The sequence below is a fragment of the Manis javanica genome, chromosome 1, assembly GCF_040802235.1.
Source record: "Manis javanica isolate MJ-LG chromosome 1, MJ_LKY, whole genome shotgun sequence".
Taxonomy (NCBI): domain Eukaryota; kingdom Metazoa; phylum Chordata; class Mammalia; order Pholidota; family Manidae; genus Manis; species Manis javanica.
In genome coordinates, this window is record NC_133156.1 from 204,451,690 (window position 1) to 204,471,656 (window position 19,967).

Sequence of the window (19,967 nt, forward strand, 5' to 3'; positions counted from 1 at the left end):
ATAGAGAGGCCTTGGAGGTTGTGGAGGGAGGGCAGCTCCTGAGTCCCGCTGTAGAGGCTGCTCTGGGCAGTCCAGCCTCCTCTGCTGGCTGGTCTGTCCTGCCTACTGCAACTCCCCAGTCACGGCTTTAGTGCTTATGTCTAGAAGGCTTCATACTGTACAGCAATAGGACCTTTGTGATGAGGAAAGACAGAGCCTTGATATGGAATTTCTCCTTTTGGGAGGAAATACCTGTATATTATGAACCTCTGTTGATTTGTCTCCAAAAACCCCAAGCTGCTATTCTTCCAAGCTGCCAAGGTCACAGAGAACATGGCTGATAACTAATCAGAATGCCCCACAGCATGTTGCATGTCTACACTCCCTCCGTAGCTGTCCACTGCCACTCCAGTCGGTCTCCCCTTTCTCCTTGAAGTCCTCTCTCCCTGCTCCAGCACCCTGAGGTTTCTCTTCTGAATTTGAACAGAATGGACTGGGACTCCATCTTTTCCAGGTGTTATGATTTTAGCATTTTCTACTTGGGCTTTTGAGGCCCATTTCCTCTTTGAGGCCAAGGACTATCTTGTTCCATTCTCTTGACTTGCTCTGACAGCTGAGCCCAGGCTTGGGCACCAAGTACTTTACTCCAGCCACTCAGCCTTCTCCACTGCTCCTGTATCACCCTGGACCTGCCTCACCACAGGGCCTTGTTTACATGGTCTCTCCCCCTGCCTGGAAAGCATCTTCCCCCCGCTATCTGCAGGGCTTGATCCCTCCTCTTTCAGTTCATTTTCAAATGTCATCAGTGAACCACTCTCTGACGTCCCTGTTGACTCCCTTCCTCTCTATCCCATCCCCCAACTTTATTTTCCTCTAAAGTACTGTCACCATTCAGTCATTGTCTGCCTTCCCCGTGGAAGGGACATTCCATGAGGGTGGGATTTCGCCTGTCTGTTCATGGACACACACTTACTATCTAGAATGATTTCTGGCACATAAGAGATGCTCAGACAAGGTGTGCTGAGTTAAACAAAGAACACTTCAACAGGTTTTTTTATTTCAGCTGAAGCCCTGCTGTGTGGTCTGTGGATCTTGAAGGCTGCTTCCGCTGTCAGGATCAGAGAGAATAGGTAGGTAGTAACTTGGGGGACAAGCATCAAGTTCTGTCTAACAATTAATTCAATTTGCTACATATCTGAATTCCTGGATAGTAAATAAAGATGTGTAGTTAGTATAACTACACTGCACTTTCATGCTCCAGGTCCCATTAGCGCAGCTATTTAGGGCCTGTACTGGGGTGGCCAGAGTCGCATGCCCCCTCCCTGTGCAGGTCATGGCACAGACGGCAGGGAAATAGAGTGAGAAAATGTGGACAAACTGAGAAGGATGGAGCCATGCAAATGCAAAATGCAGTTCATTTGCTTCCTCCTTAATAACTGCGTGCCAATCTTCCGTTGGAACTGAGAAGGAACTGGGAGCAAGGAGGCCTGTTCTCTGTTGCTGATCATTGGTGATCACTCACGGATGATCCTTCTATTCGGGAAGCCAGTTGGCAACCAGAGCACAGTATTGGGCATGAGCCACGAAGGAAGGAGTTACATACTTCCGAGGGGGCCGGGCTCTATGTGCACCTGCAGGTGGGCTCAGCTCTAAGGTCAGCACTTGGTTGAGGAGACTGCAGGAAGAACATTCCAGATGGGAAGAGCTCCAGGTACCCAGGCTTCCTGCAGGAAACCATGAGGGCCAGTGGCTCTTGGGAGTGAGGGATGGGGAGCTAAGGTGGAGAGGGAAAGTGGCACCAGGTGGAGGGGATATGGACCACCACAGCCAGGGGAATTCAGATAAAGAGAGGGGACTAGGGTAGGGCTCTGAGTAGGACTGGGGATAAAGGTGTGAGCTCTTCCATAGCAGCATGTAGCAGCTGCTGAATTAAATAAAATAGTAGAGTACAGGGTGCTTGACACCCAGAGATAGACTTCAGGAGTCCAAAACCCTCCAAATTTGTAGGTGCAATTGTGCGGCATTTGTACGTGTTCATTTTTTGAGGGATAATGTCTTGCCAATGGGTTTCAGCCCCGGGCAAGTTTGCTATGGATTCAGTGTGACCAAAGAAATTGACAGCAAAACGTTCTTTGGGGTGAAAGGGTTTATTACCTGGCTTGTTCTCCGGCGGTAGGTCGAGCACTATCTGCCTCCGCCCAGAGCACTGGGCCGAGTTCTCTATATAGTGCAATAATAGCTTATTGCCTACAGGTGTGGAAGCGGCAGCCCAGCACCAGGCCAGTTACATCATCAGGTGGTTTAAGTTCAGTGAGGATCCTGGCCATAGGAACCCCAACTTCCCCACAGACAGCATTACTTTTAACCAGTTTCTTAAGCTTCTATAGCTATGTAGTGGACATTGTTGGTGGCCTCCCCTGGCTCTGCATCTACCCCTTCTTCACATAGCCCACATCTGTTGGGTGAAGGGGACCCCACACCCAGCTCCTGGAGTCCCCAGTCAGCTCCTTCCAGTCTGGCGAGCACTGTCTCTGCTTTCATGGGAGCATCTGTGGCCTTAGCTGTGTCAAGGCGACTCTGGGGAGTCTGCTTGTAATGCTGGGCTAGACCTGATTCCTCTTTTGTCTAGGAACATTGATGGTCTGCCTGCATGAGCCATCTGGCCACCAGGCTGGGGGTACAGACATCAAAGGGAGGGTAGAACCTGGGGAACCACAGATGACAGGAGCCAGATCTGGATTAAAGCATCTCTGTAAGGCAAAATTGTCTGCATGCTTTTTACAGGTTTTAGAGATGAAAACAGTAAAGAAACTGTCTTGCCAATGGGTTTCAGCCCCAGGCAAGTTCACCATGGATTCAATATGACCAAAGAAATTGAGAGCAAAATGTTCTTGGGATGAAAGGGTTATACTCAACTTTATTTCTAGGTGGCAGGTCAGTCACTAAAATCCCATTCACTCAGAATGAGTCTGCATGGAGCAAGCCGGTCTCTGCCTCTGGGCCTCTCTGCACAGTCGTCCTGCACAGCTGTCCTCTGGGCCTCTGTCCTCAGTGCTGCCACCACTCCGGACTCTGCTCTGCTTTCCTGCAGCCTTGCAGCCATGTCGCGCCCAGAGCACTGGGCAGAGCTCTTTATATAGAGTCAACAGCTGTGTATTGCCCACAGGTGTGCAGTGAGCTACTCAGCCAGGACCAGGTGAGAATCCTGGCCACAGGAACTCTCATTTTATCCACAAACTAACCAAAAAAACCTCCTGTGTCCATTATTTATATCATCCAAAATATAAAGAAGTATGGAAACTCCTTTGCTTGCAAATTTCCAACTTCCAATTATGCAGAAACCAGAAACTAAAAGCAGAGCAAAAGCTCTTACCTCTGCCCATATCTACAGATGGTGTTAGTTGCAGACTCCCAGGGGCATGGAGTTGAGAATGAGCTGGCATTTTCAGTGTCCTCAAGAAGTCCAGAACTATGCATCTTCTTATGCTAAAACCTGGATGGGCTGGCTCCAACCCAGGCGCCAGCTGTGAGTTCTCTCTGATTGAAATGGAAGCTGAGGCACGTGCACATCTCAGCTCTCTGCACTTACAATCACAAAAGAGACAAATGCTGTAACATTGTCTTAGCAAACGACCAAGAGCATGAATATCTGATACTAGTGGAAGGGATTTTAAGTCTATGTCCTGTAGAAGGAATACTGAAGTAGAGAGTTTCCCTTAAACAAACAAATAAAACCTGGTCTCTGCCTAACAGGCACTTCTCCCAAGTTCTCAGCTTCCATGTTGGCTTCCTGGCTTTAGCTGTGGCAAATGATTGCTGAGAACCTAGAAGCAATTCCTCATTTACAAGTCAATGGAAGATTTTTAGATGAAAAAGAAAAGCACAGCTAAACCCCTCTTCTTCTGTCTGCTTATTAGGGATTCCCTTCCAAGAATTTCCAGGTGTCTTGCCAATGGGTTTCAGCCCTGGGCAAGTTCACTGTGGATTCAGTGAGACCAAAGAATGACAACAGAATGTTCTTGGGGTGAAAGAGTTTATACCCAACATTATTCCCATGGTGGTAGGTCAATCACTAGAATCCCATCCACTCAGAGCAAGTCTGCATGCAGCAAGCCAGTCTCTCCCTGGGCCTCTCTACCTGCACAGCTGTCTCAGTCCTGTCCTCAATGCTGCCACCACTCCAGTCTCACCTCTGCTCTCCTGCAGCCGTGACACCGTGTCACGCAGAGCACTGGGCAGAGCTCTTTATATATAGTCAATAACAAAAGTATTGCCCACACATGTGCAGAGAGCCACCCAGGGCCAGGTTAGAATCCTGGCCATAGGAACCTTCACTTTATCCACATCAGGAGAAGTCAGTAGCTTCATGGTCCATAAAGGCAGGTCTGGAAAGGCCTTGAAGATGGAGAAAGAAGAGCAATGAGCATAGTGGCTTAAGACTTGGCACAGACAGCTGTGACCTGGTGAGCAGGGCCTGCAAGGAAAGCACAATATAATCAGGACTTACATTCACTGAGTGCCCATATGTGCCACACAACTATTTCACATGCCTTACACTTAATCTTCACTATGTTGTAGATACAGAAACTCAGGCACAAGAGAACATAAACAACATGTCCAAGATCATACACAGCTAGAAAGTGGCATCTTAAGCCCTAACAGTCTGATTCCAGAATCTGTGCTTTTGCTGCCAGGATAACGAGCCCAAGCCCAAGGACACAGGCGGTGGCCAGGAGCCCAGGAGGAGGGCAGTGAAGGAAAGCAGCAGGAGAAGCCCCTGTGGTTTGCAGAGGGTGTTCTGGTTCACTTATTCAGGAGTATCTGGGGTTTCAGAGACCAGGAAGTTCCTCGCCAATAGGGAAGTTACCTCTTTGTCATGTAAAAATATTCAAAAATTTTTTCTTACATCACTTGATAACCTAAATGTAATTTCAATGCAAAGGACACACTTTCAGGGTAAAGGCCCATCCTTGAAGTTTAAGAAACCTACCTCTGTGAGTGCCTCCCTCCATGTCCTCACTTTCCTCATCTCACTGCAAGCTGGTTAATATGTCCTCATGAGTGGCACCTGTCTCTGGACCCTCATCTGGGGAACACTGCCGTGTCTCATTTTATCTTCATAAACCCTCTGCAAGGTAGGCAGAGAGAGAAAAGTTTGTTAACCCCTAGTTTATTAATGAAGATACCAAAGCCTGGAGAAGTTAAGGCATTTGTTTAAGGACACACAGTTTAAAAAATGGCAAGGCCGCGTGTTTAGACTCCAGGCCTAGTGCTCTTTCCTTGTATACCACAAACTATTCACCAGATGACCTAACTGGCCACCAGATTGATTCCTGTGTGAGGACCTGAATGTTCAGGAAGAGAGGAGCATTCTAAGTGGTGTTTCCACAATAGGGCTCAGAATATAATAAACAGTGCAGCTAGCTGAGAGGCAGTCTCTGGATTCAGGACAAGGTGAGGAGCACCTTAATGATAAGGAAGGAGCATCTCTTCCATTCCCAGGCCCAGCCTAGCACACGGCTGGGTGCATAGGGCTGGCAAGAAATCCTTGCAGCTTAGAAGTGGCATTATGGTTTTGAATACCAGTTTTTATTTAGGAGGATTTTACTGAGGAAAGAAGGGAAGACTGAAGGAAGGGGAAAATATCTCAGATACAAGTTGGTAGGATGCTACTGGGAGAAGGGAAGAAAGGGTAGTCCAGAACAAGCTTGATGAAGGTGCTCCGGGCAGTGTGGGGTAGTAGGAGACAGCAAGTGGGGACTTGTCTCTGGCAGCAGGTGACAGGGAGGCAGAAGCACTACAAGTGGCTTCCCACTGTCCTTAGGATCAAGTCTACAGTCCTGACCATGCCTCCTAGGACCTAACTGTCTGCTGACCAGGGTTGGGCTTGAGCTCTTGTGAGACACACGAACTGGCTGGGTCAATGGTATAGGGATGTCCAACAGGATGAAGGAGACCCCTGTCATTCCCTGTTCAGCCACTAAGGGACACTGTTGCTTCACAGGGCAGCAAGGCAGTGCAAGTGATGACGCTAGCTGGCGTTCACTGAGTGCCAACAGTGTGAGAGGCACTTTGAATAGTCTAATTCCACAATCATGTAAGAGACAGGCGATTAAATCTGTTTTACAGACGAGGTAAAAAGGGTCAGAGAGATTAAATGATGTTTCAAGGTCTCAGGGCTAGTGAATGGCTGAGTCAGAATTCAAATTCAGGTGTGCCTAAATCCAAAACCTAGTGCTTTGCCCTCGCACTCCCTGTCATGATGCCAGAGCTTACCAGGTTTGTCCTCCTGGCAGTCACCTACCAGGGCTGGTGCCCACAGTACAACCTTCTCTTATTCTGGCGGCTCAGTTGAGCCAACTTTGATTATCTAAATTAATACAGGGGCCACTGACTTGTTTTTGAATCCAGAGATCATTATTGGGAGAAGGGGTGAGCAAGGAGGAGAGAGACAACACATTTGCCTTTCCAGAGCTCTGTCTTCTGGTCTCATTCTGCAATCACTCCCCCTCTATGCCCGCCAGCCCTCACACAGAGGCCAGAGAGCTTTCCTGCAAATTTAATCAGATGAATACTGTGCTTCAGGGGCCCCTGTAGCTTCCAGGACAAAGACCCACTCCTTAGCCAGCACCCAATGTCCTTCATGAGCTGGAACCTGCCTTGCTACCTTATCCTACTCACCCTGCAACAAATAGCTTAAGAATCTGTACTCCCAGTGCAATTCCCTGAGCCACAGGCCTTCAGGGCCTCTCAGAGCTGCAATCACCGCACAGCTGAGAGGGAGCAATGACACTTCCCATCAGGTGGTTGTAAGGTTGAAATAACACCTGTAAAGCTGCTGGCACACTGCTGACCCACAGTACGTACTCATTGACAATCCTTGCCTTCCCATTCTAAGACCTTGGAAATATACAAAGATGTACAACCTGCAAAGGCAAATTTATGTGTTATAATGAGTCCAATCCCTGTGTAAACATTTCCTGACACAGACAAATGTCATCAGGGGTGTTGTTTTGCTCAAACTGACACGGAGGAAGGCATTCCCTGTACTGTTTTCCTTTCCTGTGCCCATGGTGAGCTCCAAGGTGACTCAAACACTTTCCGGATGCTGAACTCCTTGAGGACAGGGACAGAATTATGAAACTCCAGGTGTCTTCATAGGCCCAGCACAGCACTGGGTCTTCAGTGGCATCTCTAAGATTGTTAGTTGGTCAGTTAATTATTGACTGGGCGCATGAGAAGCTGCAGGGATGACCAGGTCATTTCAGGGTATTGTCATTTGAAACAAAAACAGCATTGTTTTAAGAGACATTAAAGCCCAAAAGAAATATAGTACTTTTTTCTTCCTGCTGCAGAAGCTGGCTGCTTTAAACCACAAGGCATTAGACCAAAAAAGCCACGATGCTAACCAATGGGTGACTTGACTGAGCACTCTGGGTGGGTTGGACTGACTATGCCCAGTCACAGATATTGGCGGGACCTGCTCCCGGGGTTTTGAGCATCCAACCTTGGCCCATCCTCTCCTCGTATTTCTCATTGTAGTTTTCTTATTCTGAGGTTCAAAGAGACAAAACGTATGGGATGCCTCCCCAGGTTCCAGACGCTCTCTAAAACAGACACACCAGGATCTTGGGGCTCAGCCTCTTTCAGGAAAGGTCTCACCAGATCAGATGAGGAGCAGGGATTCTGCTCTCAGCCCAGACTTTCCTGAATCCAGCCCAATCTCAGTTTCTCCCTCAGGGTTCAACTTCCCACATCCAATGTCCCATCCAACCTAACTACTCTGGGTTTGCATGTCAAGTAAATTTTCTAATCAATCAGAAACATTTTTTTCAGCCCTATTGCAGCTCCATGACTAAGGCACATTGGATTCTGGTTGGTCTGCCTGTGTGTATTCTCAGAATCAAGTGTCAAATGGCCTTTGAGCATGGTAAACATATTGTATACAGATCTTTCTTGCTTTCGGTTACCTAAATAACTGTTATATGGCATTTAAACTATCTGGGAGGTCTTCATACTTGAACTCCTTTAGAAGCATTGGAAAAACTGATTGGTATTACTCCCATGAGAGATGGAGACTCTTAAGGGACTTGTCCAAGGTCACCCTGCAATGTAGTGATGGCCACGACCTCTGGCCTTGTGTCAACAGCCCTACCAGTGAGAGTTCTGTCCAGGCTCTGTAGTAGTACCCACAGGGCTACATGCAAATGTACTGTTGCTGCAGCTGGCAATGAGGAAACAACTGCAGAAGCAGCCGTGCAGGCAGGTGGGTGAGGTTGGAGGCAGCCAACCAGACAGGGGAATCTTGTGTGGGAGGTTGCTGAAGACTGAGATTTCTGGGCCCTGGAAAGAGCTCCCAGCGCCCAAATACCCTCTCTGCTACCAGAAAGGTCCTTAACAAGGAATAAAGTCTTCTAGTCCAAGGTGAGAGACCTGGGTACAAATCCCAGCTTTGCTCTTTATTGACTGCTGAACTTGGGCAGCACATCTAGCTTCTCAGAGATTTTTTTTGGTCCTCTGTTAGATAATACCTATTTTGTAGGGTTGTAAGGATTACACTTTAAAAGGTACACAATAGGCTTAGCACACTACCTAGCTTATATTGCTCAGCAAGTGGGAATAATTGTAAATTGCAGGTGGTGGGGTTATGAGGTTTTTTAATGTTTTCTTTTAGCTTCTTTGGGTTTTTAGCAAATTAACATGTACTGCTTTTGTACTAAAAAAGATTATTTTTAACAATAAAAGTGTTAATAGCTAGACACACAGGAAAATGAAGATACAATTCAAATTACACAAGGACTTAAATAAGAGCAGAACTTTTCTGGAGAGAAAAATGGTAGAATCTGCACTTACTGAATACCTACTTTATGCCTGATATTCTGTGTGCATTTTTATTTAATTTAAATAATTATCACGGCAACCGTGTGCCACGAGCCGTTAGCTAGCTACCTTACCCCCATTTTATAAATGAGGAAGCTGAGGCTGAAATGGTTTTGTACCTAGACCAAGTGCACTCCTTTGGGATTGAATCCAGATCTGTCTGACTGCAAAGTCTGTAGTCTTTCCACCAGCTTCTCAAGTTAGCAGGAGGGGTAGAGTGGGAATGCGACAAGGGGGGAAGTGTGGCAAGCCGGCAGCAGGGGCACTGGGCATGTAAAAAAGTTCAGTGGGCACAAATGGGGGAGAGAAAATCAGCATGGGGATGGAAGAATCTTAGAGCAAAGTTGCCCAGTTTCACAAATATTCAAACAGGCTCTCCCCTGTTTCAGGAAGGCTAACATCAGTAGTGATTCTATTCAGTTTTCGTCTTTTGTTTTGCAGCCTCCTTTGCAAAGCTGTGACTGGGCAAGTCAGCCTGTATTGCTTGCTCTACAAAACCAGCTCTCGGCCCCTCTGGGGTGCTGCTGGGAGTGTGCACACCGGGCGGTCTGCTGCCTGACTTCTTTAGCCTCATAGGAGTCAAATGAAGCCCCATGAGTTGCTTCAGCAGCTCTAGCCTCCTATCTCTCCTCCAGTCTTTCCCATGTGCAGTCCCTTCATCTCATCTCAGGTGAAGGTATCTTATTACTGGTCTGGTGGGGTTTTTTTTGTCAGTTAAGGCAAGTTCATTTCAGGCCAGGTATAACTGTTCAAGTTGTTTATTACATAAAAGCATCCAGAATTCACTGTGATCACTTCACAAATTTATGAATTTTCCTGAAACTCAGAACTGACGCATCTGATTTATAGGTATCGAAGGAACAAGCTTGTTGCTTTGCTATCTTTTGAAGAGACCAAGTGACTGGGCCGGGGTCATGTGGCCCTAGGAGAGGACTAACACCCAGGTCTTCTGATTCCCAAACCTGGAATGTCTCTCCAGAACCACTTATATAATAGCTTGCCCTTTCCTCCACATAAGACACAGAAAGGAGAGCTGGAAGAGCAGGGCCATGCGTAGGGGCAGAAGGCCCCTGAGGCTGTGGCTGTTGCTGCTGAAATCAGCAAGGCGTAAAGTGTAGAACCTAAAGGGTCAGTTTGCCATCCAAAGAGGTCTGTGATATGGCAGACCCTGGGAGGTGGCTGGCCTCTAGGCCCAGGAGGCAGGAAATGGACTTCAGAGGGTGCAGGTGTTAGCAGATCTCCTGGGAGCATGAGTCTCCTGCCTCTGAAATCTCAACCTTGACCTGACACTGACCCTCACCCAGGAGTTTTAAAAACGCTGATACCCAGTCCCTGTGCCAGGGACTCAGAGGCAGTTGGTCTGATGTGGGATGGTTGGGTGCATTTTAAAAGCTCATCAGATGATTCTAGTAAACAGCCAGGGCTGAGAATTGCACACTAGCAGGCAAGCTCCTGGAGGACAAAAACCCTGGCTTTTTCATCTCTGTCCCCTAACACAGCAGCCTGTTGCAGATAGAAAGGCTGCAGGCAGGCGTGCTGACCTGAAGGATGTAAGACTAATAACACTAGTGATGGGCATCGGGATGATCACAGCCACTAAAAACGGGGCTGAAGAATATGTAGAGAAACAGAAGCAGGTTGATTCTAATTCTGTAAAAGTAAATACATATGTAAGAGAGAAAGACTAGAAGTTTAAATGTCAAAGGATTAATGCGGTTATCTCTTGAATGGCTACATAGTGGGGGCAGGTGCTTCTGGAGCAGACTGCCTGTGTGAATTCACGTAATTCACATGTCATGCCACCTCTCTGTACCTCGTTCTTCCTCATCTCTGAAGCGGGGGAATAATGGGGCAAAGCAAAATCATAGCTCATCAAGGGAAAACTGAGCAGCTTTAGAAAAGGAAAGAAAAATATGTACTTGCAAAAGAGTGCAAGGGAGTCAGATTTCAGGAATGGCTCTCCAAATGGGAAAACATAACAACAGCATTTAATAAAACAGACAACAAACAAATGTGAAGAATTACCAAGACTACTGGAGTGGGTTGAATGATGACCCCCTGCCCCCAAAAGATATGCCATGTCCTAGAACCTGGGACTGTGACTTATTTGGAAAAAGGTCTTTGCAGATGTAATTAATTTAAGGATCTCAAGATGAGATTGTGCCAGTAGGCTCTAAATCCAATGACAAGTGTCTGTCTGAGAGACAGAAAAGGAGAAGATAAGGGAGACAGAGGAAAAGGCCATGTGAAGACAGGAGGAGACTGGGGTGATGAGCCACAGGCCAGGAATGCCTGGAGCCACCCCAGAAGCTGGAAGAGGCAGCAAGGAGTCTTTCCTAGAGCCTGTGCAGGGAGCACAGCCCCGCTGACACCTTCATATTAGACTTCTGGCCTGCAGACTGTGAAAGAATAAATTCTTGTTGTTTCAAGCCATCATATTTGTGGTTATTCTTTCCAGCAACTAGAAAAAGAATATGGCCACCAAGCGTGCAGGCATCAATGTTGAGCCCAGTAGCACAGACATTTGTGAGGGAAGTACAACCACCTTCTCCCATAAATGTCATGGCATCGTTAGACATCAGCATAGCCAAAATCAGGGACAGGATTGTTTTTGTTAAGGAGTCTAGGTTCACAGAAAATATTCAAGGTTTTATTACTTGGGTACCACAACCAGCCTGTTATTTTTGGTTTATTGAGGGCACAAAATATTTTGGTTTTTTGTTTGTGTTTTTGTTTTGTTCTGCTTGACTTTGGTATAAGAGATGTTGTCTGACTTTGGAAACACAGCACACTTGTGCCTCCACAGCTTGTGAGACTCAGTGAGGTGAGAAATGCAAAGGTACTCAGAACAATACCTGGCACTGTTAAGCATCCTATGTGTGGGCAGTAGCTGTCTTTCTTTTTGGTTATGTGTTTATTCTAAACTTTCTGCAGTGACCATGTGTAACTATTTTCTCCTAACTCAAATGCTCACTTATTTTAAACATCAAAAAGGCAAATTATGAGAGAAGAGCCACAAGTGCCTCCACCAGTTTCCCTGGGCTCCAGTGTAAGGTACCCATGTTAAAGTCTGCTTCCTGCCACCTCCATTGTGTCCTGGGACTCTGATTCATCCCTGTGAGTGAGAGATGGATCCCAGCATTGGTTATTTCCCCTCTTTTTAATGAGAAAGTTTTTAGGGAAAAGTTCAGGAGCATGGCTAGGAGTTGCACAACTCCCAGATGGAAGCAAAGGTGAGCACAAGGTCTCCTTGGGTCCTAATGACAAGGGAGAGAAGGAAAGGGAAGAGGCAGCTGTGCCAGAGGACATGGTCAGGGTCGGCATCAAGGGTGAGCTGTGAGCAAGGGTAGACAGGGGCCTGTGGAGCCTTGCATGCCCAGGGACTAATCCCATAGCAGCGGGGCAGCACTGAGTAATATCCACCCAAGAGGTGGCTCAGTCAGGGAACTTTGATGTCACCAGTGTGTGCAGGAGGCAAGAGGCCAGGAGCATAGCTGCTGGAAGCCTAAAGCGTGGCATGGGGTTAAAGGTGCTGTTCCTTGGGGTCAAACATCTGGACCTCTCTGGAAAGTTCATCTACTCATTCATTCATCCAACAAGCATTTTATTCATTGATTCCAAAAATATTGATTGAGCTCCTGCTATGTCCCAGCCCAGGCACCAAGGCTATCATAGGGAACAGAATAGACAATAATCCTCTACCCTTATAAAGCTGGTGTTCTAGTCGGGGGGATGGAGGGCAAACAAGATAAGTGAACTGTTCAGTAGGTTAGGTAGTGCTGAGTGCTAAGGGGAAAAACAAAGCGGGGAGGGAGGAAGGAAATGGGGAGTGAGGTGCCCTATTAACCCATGGCAGGCTTCCCTGATAAGTGACATTTCAGTAAACACCCAAGGGAGGGCAGTGAGGGAGGAGGTTGTGCGAGGGCCCAGGGAAGCATTTGTTGAGCTCCTCCCCATTAGCAAAGTGCCCACAGGCAGGACTGGAAAGGGCCTGACCCTCATCAAAATCCAGAGCAAAATGCCACATGAGGAGCAAGCACCTGGGTGGGTTTTTTTTGCAAAGGGAAATGCAAAGTGTGTCTCTCCTGTGTTTGTACATGAAAACTGAGGATCACAATAAACGATATTCAGTGAAGATAAGACATCATTTCAAAATCACTATCATATTGCTTCTTCTTTTTAAAGAATTACTTATATAAGAACAGATCATAGTGAGAACAAAACCTTAGCAGCCAGCTGGTGTTAGTGTTTTCCAAACTTGCCAAAAGATAAGAATCCATAGGGTGCTTATTTTAAAGACACAGATTCCAGCCTCCCTACCCCCATCCAGGGAAGGGGTCTGGGAACTGTACAATTAACAAGAGCCCCATTTATGGCCTAAACCCTGTTGTAACAGGCAAGCTTGGGAGACAGGGACAGGTCGACCCTCATGTTTTGAAAATGAGGAGGCTTAGAGAGAGGGGATGACTTGCTCAAGATAGAAGAGATTAGTCCAGTGCAGCAAAAAATATTTAAATTTCCCAGCTTCCCCAGGCTGATAAAAGTTTTTTGCATAGCACAAAGGTTGCTTATGATGTTTAAACTCAGGATACAACAGACACAAAACAAGAAAACAAACACTGGGGTGGACACCTATTAGGGGCACCAGACATACCTGGAATGAATTAGTTATTGTAACTGATGCTCCAAACTCAACACTGAGCTCTCTGGCAGCCAAGTCTGCAGGGGAAACAGATGGGGTCATTCTGTTCACAGGGTGCAATAAAATGGTGCATAATAATTTCATTGGATACGAAAAGCTTTTTCCTTTAACAAATTTTAAAACCCTCCAAACCTTCAGTCTCTTATTATGGCAATTATAAGAGAAGGGGCAAAATAAAGAGAGAGAAAATGGTGAAAGGAGAGATCCATTTTCCCTTAATCAGAATTATTCCTTCCAGGTAACTGATTGCATATGAGTAGTCTGGAGTTTGAATCCTCTTAGTAGACCACAAATAACTGCATTTGAAGGGACCCCAGGATAAACTTCTTTAAAAAAGATCTTTCTTTGAGGTGCATAATGTTTTTCATGTAAATGGGCTGTGAGGCCCTAAAAGAAAGTTGTGACCAGTGGTAAGTCACAGGATGCTCTGGGCTCTTGTGGCCTCACCTGGAAAAAAAGGAATTATAAAGCCAGAAGCTCCTGGAGGGGGTTGCCTGCATGCCTTCCGAGGTCCCTCGAATCCGTGGCCCCTGTGACTCAGCCCTGCCGGCCTGGGCAGGAGCAGTCTGGGGTTGTGTGCATGTGTGAGAAGCACCCTGCCACACACATGGGAGCTCAAACACCACATTGCTTCCTGAGTTGTGTGGCTGTGTGACCATATTTGTAACTGTGACCGCTCAGGCAAAACTGGCCTCTTGGGGAAAGAAGTTTCTCTTTTCAAGCCTGCTGGGCTGCTCTTTGAGGAGACACACAATTGCCTTTGTCATCTGTTCTTCCTGTGTGGGGACAAAAGCCCTTTCAGTTGCTGTGGAATGTACAACAAGTTCTGTGCTGAAGGGCTGTGGGCCCTGCCAGGAATCCTGCACATAGGAATCTGTGGAGAGCTGGCTGCATCACCTGGAGCTCCCTGGGCCCTGCCCAGCAGGTGGGGGACAGCCTGCCAGGAATCTGTAGAGGGGACGTGTCCCCACTGCCTGCTCCCCCGACCACTGCATGCACCCCCAGTGGCCTGCAACTACCTGTCCTCAGTGTGGCACTGACATACTGGAGGCCTGTTGCAGGCAGGTATGGTGCCAGTGGGGTGGGGCTTTGCTCCCTCCTTCAACCCTCCCGCTCCAGGCTGCAGTGCTGTCACCTCCGCTTTGCAGCTAAAGGACGGGTTTTCAGCAGGGGGACAGGGGTGGGCAGTGCTGAAACAGAGAAGCCAGGATACCAGTGGAAGAGAAGGAAGGCACTCTTAGCTCAAAAGCAGGGCAACAGGGCCTCAACCCATGGTGTTAATATTTTTATCTGAAGTTTAAACAAAACCAAAAAATATTGAACTGGCACTTTGGCAGGCTGGGCTGGGGGAGAACCAACTGCTACCACAAACCCTAATAGCAGCGCCTTTTCTCATTGCTATTTACATCCCTGGGTGTTTCCACCATCACTGAGCCAGAAGATTCACCACAGAGAAACCTGTTGCCAAAATGCCGTAAGGTTGAACTAATTCAAGAGGGCAGTTTTCCCAGGCTGCTATTGTCTCCATTTTTCTAACCGGGCATGGGAAATTCAAAGGGTGAGGAAGCCAACCGGTGTTGAACTTTGCTCCAGTTTCAAAATGTAAATGAGTGAGTGCCAATGGGAAGTGCCCAGAAACAGGTCTGAGCAATCAGCCCCCAGGGGAGCCCTGGTGGCAATTCCCAGGAGGGGAGGGGAGGCCTGGGGGAGGGGCCCAAACCCAAAGGGCTGGGAAACAGGTCTGTGTGCTCCTTGCAGTAGGTCCATCAGAGCCCCGGTCCCCGAGTGGATGGCACAATCCTGCAATCTTCTGAGCAAGAGAGGGAGCAGAAGGGAGAAGGGTGTGGGGATCAGACCAGCTTTTATATACAATCTTGTTTAAACAAGACTCTTATCAAGGAGTAATCCAAAACTTTGCTCTTTCTTATTACCTGAGCTCCCTAGGGAGTGAGTATGTGACTTTTAATACCCCCAAGAGGGGGGATTAAATTGCCTCTTAATGATAAGAGCCTCAAATCAGCAGATGACAGAGACAGAAATGAGGGGAGCAATTCACTGTGTCCCGTGGGGGTGTCCTTTGTTCCCCACCATCTGGATCCATGTCTTCCGTTGCACAAGGTGCACACCAAGACTGAGAAGAGGGCTGGTATCTAGTTATAAAGCAGCATTTGATGACACAGTCCTCAGGTGCTGAGGAGCGGGCAGGACACAGAAGAACCAGCCGCACTACAGCTGTACAAGGAATGTCCAATCTTGTGGTGGCCATGCAGCGGCAGGGCATTAATTTTTAAATCTCTAATTAAATTGATACTATGTGCCTAATACTCTGTTAGATGCTCTGGGGAAAACCCCAAGTAGCTGACATGAAATTAATTGTGTATTTTTGAGCTACCAAGTTCACAGTACTGTGCTAGAGAAGGAGCACGAACAGCAAGGGAGGCAGTAGAGCTCTAAGGGGGGCTGAGTGCCAAGTGGTCAGGCTCTGCATTCACACCACTTGGGTTTGAGGCCGCACTCGGCCATGTGCCTGGCTACCAGCTCTCTTTGCCTGTTTTCTCACATATAAAACAGGAATAACTTCCCAAGGATGTTGTGAGGATTATGATATTTAAATTCGGGATACAACAGACACAAAACAAAAAACAAACACTGGGGTGGACACCTATTAGGGGCACCAGACACACCTGGAATGAATTAGTTATTGTAACTGATGCTCCAAACTCAGCACTGAGCCCTCTGGCAGCCAAGTCTGCAGGGGAAACAGATGGGGTCATTCTGTTCACAGGGTGCAATAAAATGGTGCATAATAATTTCATTGGATATGAAAAGCTTTTTCCTTTAACAAATTTTAAAACCCTCCAAACCTTCAGTCTCCTATTATGGCAATTATAAGAGAAGGGGCAAAATAAAGAGAGAAAATGGTGAAAGGAGAGATCTATTCTCCCTCAATCAGAATTATTCCTTCCAGGTAACTGATTGCATATGAGTAGTCTGGAATTTGAATCCTCTCAGTAGACCACAAATAACTGCATTTGAAGGGACCCCAGGATAACTTCTTAAAAAAAGATCTTTCTTTGAGGCTGCGTAGTGTTCTTCATGTAAATGGGCTGTGAGGCCCTAAAAGAAAGGCGTGACCTGTGGTAAGCAAGAAAGGAGCAGTCATAAGTGCTCAGCTGCTGCTAGGTGGAAGCTGATCTGGGCGGGGTGGGGTGTCAAGTGCTTAGCACAGAGCCTAGAACATAATTAGTGTTCAGTAGACATTAACTATCATTTAATATTATTACTATCTAAGACTCTGACCCTTGCCCTTCAGATGTTTATGACCTAAAGTAAAAAGTAGATAAGGCATGTCCTGAAATACACTACCAGACCCAGTTATTGCTGACAAATGTGCTATAGATGTCAGAGAAGGACCACGACCCTTCATGCAAGAGTCATTAAAGCAGGCTCCAGGGAAGAGATGAAGCACTGGGCCTTCAGAGCTGGGTGGAAATTTCACAGGAGAGGTCGTTCTAGCTGGGGACAATGGCACATGCAAAGACGGAGGCAGGAAAATGCCAGGCATGTGTGTGGGGTGCCTGCTTTGGCTTGGCTTTCCTGAATATCCTGCAAGGGAGTTGCGAGATAGAAGGCTGGAGGTTAGGCAAGTCAGTGCCAGGTGGCAGCCTGTGGAGTTTGAACTTTATAGTATGTGCAGAAAGAAGCCACTGAAAGTGTTTGGAGAAGGGAGTGGGGGCTGCTTCTCCTGCTCCTCTGAGGGAGACCTGGGCTCAGATATAGAGATGATGCTGAAACTGCCATCACCAGATCTGCAGAGACTCATCGGCTTTGGCTTCTTGCCAACCAGTATGCTGGAGGGCGGGGCCCATACAGTGTGCCAAAAGGCCCTTTCTCTGGTTTTCCCATCCTTGGAGCCTTTAAGACTAGCTGGGAAGTGATCTGAGAACAGGGAGATGGTCACAGAGGCTGCTGCCGGTTGTCAAATGGAGCTAAAATTGGTTTGAAACCATGCTGTCCAAAATGGCCAGCCACTGGCCATTTCTGGCTACTAAAGCACTTGAATGTGGCTGCTGCAAATTGAGATATGCTATAAGGGTAAGATACATACCACACATCAAAGACCTAGCACAGAAAAAGAATGTAAAATGACTCCTTAATGATACTTCAATATTGACTATAATAATATATTTAATATCTTGGATTAAATAAAATGCTATTAAAATTAATGTCACTTGTTTTTTTACATTTTTATGTGGCTACCAGAAAACTGCAAAATAGAAACAGGCAGCTCATATTATTTTTCTATTGGGCAGTCTAGAGGATAGGGGTTGGGTGATTTATGACCCAGATAATCAGTAGGGCTCTAACTATATACCCCATGTTAGCCTAGGTGCTGTTCCTGGTTTCCGAAACAGCCAGGCTCAGATTTGAACTAAATCAGCATTTATGTTCAGGATAAGGAGTTCAGAGAGGAAAGGGTATATTATTGTTAGTGTATTAATTCTCCAAATTTCTCCAGAAGTTGGCTCCAAAATTCCAACTATCAGTTGAGGCTGGGAGACAGCAGGACACAGTGTTGTAGGGACCACTTTGAGGAGAGAGTCCTCACCTGTGAGAGTAAAGGGAGAAGCTTCTAGGACAGAGTGGGTACTAGGTCAGACTTTCCTGGACCTTCTCTCAGTAGCTCCTTGGTGGGCCTGCCCGTGAACACTACAGAGCTCGTGAGTCAGGAGCTGGTAGGGAGGCTGGGATCAATGGGCCTCTGAAAGACATGTTGGGGGTGAAGGAAATACATCAAACTGTTTCAAAAGATTATCTCAAGGTTTTGTAATTATAGAGGATTTCTTCCTGCCTGTGCGTTTAAGGAGTTTTCTAATTTTCTATAGTTAAATAAATGACCAAAAGAAACTCTTTTTTTCTTTTAAAGCAAGAAGGGAGCAGTGCTCAGCTGCGGCTAGGTGGGGTGCGGTGGGGTGGTGGGACAAGAAGCCACCAGTCCACAGGCTTCATGTGAAGCACATCTTGCCGGAGAGAGGTTCTTTTTGTGAAGGCCAGAGAGGCTCCAACATGGGCTGGCCTGACTGCTGTATACTGGTGTAGTGTGGGAGTTCGGGGGATTCAGGAGCCATACAGAACTGCGCACAAATTCTCAGTGTTCAAGCTATCGTCTGTGTCCTTGACAGGTCACCTGCCATCTCTAAGCCTCAGCTTCCTCGCTCAGGGCTGGTAACACCCTTAAGGAGAGGACAGTAAATACTTGATGAATGCCAGCTATCATTATAATGGGGATTTAGCTTTTCAAATATCAATTCTATCAATAATAGAATGAAAAAAATTTTAAGTTTCCTAGGCTCCACCATGGGTGTTTCACAAACCTTTCTTTCCAGACAAAACCAGAAGGGAACAGGTTGCAGAAAGGCCTGTGAGGGAGATGGAAAACTCAGCTCCTCGAGGTCCCTCAGCTGCACACAAGGGCTGCTCCAGCCCCACCCTTCACAGCATTCCCTATGTCAGAGCCCCTGAGGAAAGCCTGTGTTCTAGAAACTCTAATTAGGAAAAGCCAGAATAATGGTAAACATTTTTGCCATTCTTCTGTCAACAACCTGCCTGTCACGGAGGGCAAGAAAACAAGACATCAGCCTCTGAACATCCCAGCTGGCATTAATCAGGGGCTCTAGTTGGCTTAATGCCAGGTCTAATTGGGCAGTTTCTCACTGATCAACTCTGGGACAATCACAGTGTGTCATTTTACTGCTAAGGGGTTCAGTGTTCAAAAGGAAATAAAACATTTTTCCATCATTCTTCCTGTTAATTTGCTTTCTTCTTTATATTGTGGTAAAATACACAAAACATAAAACTTACCATCTTAACCACTTTTAAGTATACCAGATCAGTGGCATTAAATACATTCATGTTGTACAACTATCACTATCATCCATTTCCATAACTCTTTCCTCTTGTAGAACTAAAACTCTTAACCCATTAAGTAATAACTGCTCATTCCCCACACCCCAGCCTCTGGTACCCACCATCCTATTTTCTCTCTATGATTTTGACTAACTATCTTATATAAGTGGAATCAGACAGTATTTGCCTTTCTGTGTCTGGCTTATTTCACTTAGCATACTGGCTCTAAGTTTCATCCATGTTATAGCACATTGCAGAATTTCCTTCCTTTTTAAAGTTGAATAATATTCCATTGTGAATATATACTGTAGACCCCCCTTATCCAGGGGGGCTATGTTCCAATACCCCCCAGTGGATGCTTGAAACTGCAGACAGTACCAAACAGTACAAATGCTATGTTTTTTCCTATACATACATATCTAAGATAAAGTTTAATTAAAAAATTAGGGCACAGTAAGAGATGAACAACAAACTAATAAGATAGGACAATTATAATAAT

At 46.5% G+C, this 19,967-nt stretch overlaps 1 long non-coding RNA gene across 2 annotated transcripts; it reads right to left on the reverse strand.

Annotated features, from left to right (window-relative positions):
* Positions 1 to 2,201: 2,201 nt before the first annotated feature.
* Positions 2,202 to 14,133, reverse strand: LOC108391435 (uncharacterized). 2 transcript variants are annotated; one of them, XR_001851760.3, is made up of 4 exons: positions 14,009 to 14,133; positions 13,514 to 13,578; positions 4,970 to 5,107; positions 2,202 to 4,374 (listed from the first exon to the last, which is right to left on the reverse strand). It is a non-coding gene; the product is annotated as an uncharacterized lncRNA (long non-coding RNA). The 2 variants fall into 2 exon arrangements; XR_001851757.3 differs by having other exon boundaries at positions 2,202 to 4,453.
* Between the last annotated feature and the right edge of the window lie 5,834 nt (positions 14,134 to 19,967).